The following is a 5,670-nucleotide window of genomic DNA, read 5'->3' on the forward strand; positions in this document are numbered from 1 at the left end:
TGAGCTGCGGAGAGGCCTCTGCGGGGAGGTAGCCTTCCTATAGCCTGTAACGTTTATTCTGCGGGTTCCGGTGGCATCTGGTTTGGAAACCCTTCATTTCGTTCGAACTGCTTTGCCACCTTCATCCCCCGACCCCCCCCACACACACACACCTTCTTTTGTTTGTTTGCTGCTTTTGAGAAAGACTCTCACACTGTAGCTCAGACTTCTCAGAGTCAGCTCCTCCTGCCTGAACCTCAGGAGAAATGAGGTTTCCAGTCGCAGGCCCTATCTTGGGCCTTTTCACCTGGCACTACCTTATATTCAGGATGAAAACAATATATTCTTGGCGTAATTTTTTGTTGTTTTTTTTGTTTTTCGAGACAGGATTTTACTGTAGTTTTAGAGCCTGTCCTGGAGCTAGCTCTTGTAGACCAGGCTGGCCTTGAACTCACCAAGATGCAAGATTCGTCTGCCTCTGCCTCCCGAGTGCTGGGATTAAAGGCCTGTGCTATCACCGCCCGACTCTTGGAGTAATTTTTAATATTTATTTGTTTGTTTGTTTTGGTTTTTAGAAACAGGGTTTTTCTATGTAGCTTAAAATTCTATCCAAGAGCTTCCAGGCTGTAGACCAGGCTGGCCTTGAACTCACAGAGATCCAGCTGCCTCTGTCTCCTGGGTGCTGGGATTAAGCAATGCTGCACCACTGCCCAGCTAAAGATACTGTAATTTAAAGGCAAACGTCACCAAGAGACAAGAGTTCCTAGTTTCATAGAGCAACTTCGTGTTTTGCGGACTGAATATCACCCTTCCAGTCACCTACGCTGTCTCTGTTGATAACGGGGCTTTAAATAATTGATTTAAAAAGCCAGGCGTGCCTGTAATCCCAGATTTGGGGAGGTGGAGGCAGAGGGATCAGGAATTCAAGGCCAGTCTTGGCTAGCTAAGATCCTGAGATAAGCAAAAAATAAAAAAACAAAAAGCCTCTGACCACCACGGAGGGTTTCCGGCCTAAGGCTGATTTCACTGTCACCCTGAACCACCTTTATTTACTGCAACTGAACTTTTGTAAAAGGAGACTACCACTCACCACAACCAGCTATTTTCACGCTGTGTTTGTTGTTCTTGTTTGGGGAGAATTTCACTTGCTATGATTAAAAACAAACAAGTATCTGCCTGGAAAAAGCTGGAAGGTAAGGCAGCTTGAGTTTACAAACTGGTTGAGGACTGGGCAGCCTTCAGAATTCTAAGGTTTTAAGTGACCTGTTATTGCAGGGTCAGGAAGCAGATGGTAGCTCAAGTTGAGAAGAGCACACTTCATCAATGGCCTGTGAATTCTCATGCATAATTGGCACTTGGTTTATACTTATTACTTTTGTAATACAAACCTTTTAATTCCTGTATCAACTGTTCTAAGTAGCCCTTCCTTCCTACTGGAGAGGAGATGGCCGCGGAAATTCCTGTATCGACTGTGTGAACCAGCCCTTCCCACTGGAGAGAATATGCAGTGGTGTTGTGATCCAGCTGCCCTCACTCCCCCTGACCGGCAGGGGAACTTCCTTGTGGTCTGTAATTGACAAGGATGTTTGTGTTCTTTCTGGCCGGTGGGTCGCCATAGAAGGAGTAGAGGTATAAAAGGTTGCTGGGCAAAATAAAGGCTGCTATTCTTCCACGTGAAATGAAGCCTTGGTATCTTAATCCTGGCACCCCCGCAGCACAGTGGGAATCCTTACTCAGGATTATCCTGCCCTCCTTACAGCCATGGATGGATTTTACTTCAGAGACTCGGACAGACTTTTAATGCTTTATCATTTTGGACTTTGAAACACGTAAGTCGGCTATCCACTTATCTGTGGGACACACCCCCTAAAAGAAACAAATGAGTCTTCCTCCTCCAGCAGCTTTCAACTGCCATTACCTTCCCAGGAAAAGATAGGACTGCAAAGCCCTTTCCCGTCCATGCCGGAGTTCTGGCTCGCTTGGTCTTGTGCAGGTCCACAGGGCTTCTGCGAGTATGTGTTGGACTCTAGAGTCCAAACACCGAGGAGGAGTCGCCCCCCAGAGACCACCTCTCAACACCACAGCCTATGCAAAAGCATGAGGATTTTATTAATTCTGTCATGACAGGGTCCCTCAGCATTCGAGAAGCTGAGAGACCCCGAATAGCTGGCAAAGGCTACTTTTATAGGAGAAGGCCACAGAAGCAAGGGGGGTTGTTCTTTGACTATTATGATTGGCTTATTCAAAGTGCTATTACCAATAATTGACTGGAGAGCTGTTGCCAGATCAGATGAGATAAGAGGTCATTTTGACCCTATTTCCCAGGGGACTGAATCAAAACATACATATATGGGTAATTGTTCAGGAACTGAGTATGTGCATGTGTTAGGTCCTTGGTTCCCAGGGGAGGAGGGGAAGCACTATGGCACGGAGGCTGAGAGGATTCAGAATTGTCAGAAATGGCTTCAGAATTGTCTTAAAGTCAGCTGGGCGGTGGTGGCGCACTCCTTTAATCCCAGCACTCGGGAGGCAGAAGCAGGCGGATCTCTGTGAGTTCGAGACCAGCCTGGTCTACAAGAGCTAGTTCCAGGACAGGCTCCAAAACCACAGAGAAACCCTGTCTCGAAAAACCAAAAAAAAAAAAAAAAAAAAAAGAATTATCTTAAAGTCTTACACATGATGTGGTAGCCCAGTACACAGCACTGCACTCCCGCCCTCCCTCCTTTGGCTCGATGTTTAAAGCATGCGATCTGTAAACAAATTTTCCTAATAAGATTGTAGAATGTTATGGGTTTTCTAGCTAACCACAAGAACCACATGAGACTGATGAATTACAAATAAGTTCAAACCACATTATTTAAAAAAGGAGTGAATGCCCAATTCCGGTTTTGAAAATTCAGGATTAGTGATGGTTGGTTTTTGTCAGCTCTACACAAACCGAGACATATTTAGGCAGTGGGAATCTTAGTTGAAAAAAAATGCCTCCATAAAGTTGGTCTGGAGACTAGTCTGCCGGGCATTTCCCTACTGAATTATTTATGTGAGAGGCCCAGTTCTGGGGGAGGTGCATCCTACCACCCCTGGGAAGGTGGTCCTGTGTGTTTTAAGAAAGCAGGCTGAGTATGCCCTGGGGAGCAAGCAGCACCCCTTCCCTGTTCCTGACTTAGTTCCTGCACCCAGGCTCCTGCCTTGAGTTCCTTCCTTGGCTTCCCTCCAGGAAGGACTCTGACCTGTAAGTCAAATAAACCCTGTCCTCCACAAGTCCCTATTGCTCTTCACCACAGCCAAAGAAAGTGAACGACAGGATTGCTGGCCCTTGCTAAGGCCTCTATTGATTAAATGGCAATATTAGTATTAAAGCTCACTTCTTTTAGTGGTTTTTTACTTTATGATTTTCATGTATGGTTTTTCTCGTTCTTCTGAGTACTTAAGCAAATTAAAAAGGTGACTGCTGGGAGCCGATTCGAGTGGCCGCCATTACAAGATGGCGCTTGGCCCCGGCCTCGTTTGCTGGACAGCTCCATATTAGGCAATGCAGTGGAACCGTGCCTCTCGCATGTGCAGTGACGATGATGTGCTTAGGGCCAATCCCGTGGCCAGGAGCATCGGCAGGCGCGCATCGGCCAATCCAGGCACAACTCGTTCCCTTTCTATATAAGCAGCCGCCGTTTGGCGCTCGGGGCCCCTCGCTTCCACTCTCCCTTCAACCAAGAGGCTCCAATAAAGCGTGATTTGGGAAGAATCCTCGTCTGGTGGTTGTCCTTTCCTGCTGGTCAGGGAGTTCGCCGCAACTGGTGCCGGAAACCCGGGAAGCTGGGACAAGCTTTGGTACCGAGTGAGGGGCCAAAGAGGATTCAGAACTCGACACGCGGAGCGGCGACGTCGGTGAGTCTCCCAGGTATGATGATTGCTGGGGTTGCACCTGAGGTGTTTTGCTTGATCTTTGTGGCCCTCATAATTGCTGTTTTTCTGTGCTGCTTTTGGTTGCACAGGGAAGAGAGGAGGGCACAGCAAGCACAACAGGACAGCCTATCAGAGTCGGATTCAAAAGGGGGGGACTTAGGCAGGTCTAGACAGAAAAGAATAAAGATAAAAAAGGATAGTAAAAAGGAAAAGGATAGAAAGATAAAGGGTATACCTAGAGAAGAAACTCAAGAGGACCCTCAACGGGAGGAAGGGGATAAAAAGCAGAAAAACCGGCTTTACCTACTCCTCACAGAGTTCACTGACTTAAATTTGTCAGACGATGAACTCAGCTCACAGGAAGAGGGGGAGCTAGAGGAGGAGGCTGCTAAGTATGAGGAAGAAAGGTATGAGCGGGACTATCACCGTCCCCCAGCCTATAACCCACCCCGTGCTCGCGCACCGATGGAGGGGGTTGCCATTATATTAGCCAGAGCACTTGGGCACGCTTAGCCTCAGCATACCCTGTGATGGAGGATCCCGTCACCCATGTCAAGACCCACTGCCTAGAGGCCTGGGCGGCTTGGGGCAAACCCACCCGCCTTAAAACTGACAGTGGCCCTGCTTATTCCTCAAAAGGTTTCCGCGCCTTCTGTGCACAGCTTCAGGTGGAACATTCCACTGGCATACCCTACAATCCCCAAGGTCAGGGGATTGTGGAGAGGGCAAATAGAAGCCTTAAAGAACTCCTACAGAAACAGGAACAGAGTTGCACTGGCACTCTTTACATTTAACTTTTTGATAGTTGACGGCTGGGGCAGGACAGCTGCTGATCGGCATGCTGCAATGACCCTTGAAGATAAAGGAGAGGCCGTCATCTGGAAGGATGTGTTGAATAACAAATGGTATGGCCCGGATCCTGTCATCAGAAGATCCAGGGGAGCTATTTGTGTTTTCCCGCAGGGTCAAGAGGTGCCTCACTGGGTTCCGTGCCGATTGACAAGAACCATTAAGGATGATTCAATTGCTCCCCAGCCAATGGAGGAAGGCCATGATCCAGTCGAAGATGACGCCGCTGCTGTTCCTGATGATGGTGGCGATGACAATCCGGATTCGGGCGGAGCAGAGATGGGGAATACTGTCTGCCTTCCCTAAGCCGATTCCTGTTCGCCACAATGCCGTGGTTTTCCCCCACTTTTTTATTACCAACAAGGATTTGGGCCTCCCCATGTTACAGGCTTTTTGGTTCAATGGAACCTTCTTAAAATCTGCTAACGCCCTATAATAAATGGCTCCTCTGCAGGGTTAATGGCAGTTGCTCTGATCTCTCCCCTTTTTGTGTTACTTCAGGGAGGGCAGGCTGGACAGAGCAACTTTAGTTGTGCTACCAATACCACTAATAAGTGCAAAGTGAGTAATGGTACAGGCTATTCTGGGCCTCAATGGGCCCCAGCTAATTTCACTAGAGGCTGCAACAAAAGGTTTTCAGATATAAGGATTATTTTTTGCATGCTGCATAGGAGAATGTATAGTCTGCCTTTGGATAATATGCCGCCTCTGAGCTCAAACATCTCGAGATAAGGTTGCGGTTCTACAAGCATTAGCTGCTTTGGAGAATGGCGATTCACCCCAAGTATGGTTAAAAGGCCAGTAGGTTTGTTCCTTGCATAGCCTTTGCACTCTCAGGGAGAAATTCTCCATTGCACTGAGGAAGGTATGCATTTTTACTCTGAGTACTGCCTTTGCACCTCCCAGGAGTTTATTCCATTGCACGGGAGAAGGAGTACC

The sequence above is a fragment of the Chionomys nivalis genome, chromosome 15, assembly GCF_950005125.1.
Source record: "Chionomys nivalis chromosome 15, mChiNiv1.1, whole genome shotgun sequence".
Classification (NCBI taxonomy): domain Eukaryota; kingdom Metazoa; phylum Chordata; class Mammalia; order Rodentia; family Cricetidae; genus Chionomys; species Chionomys nivalis.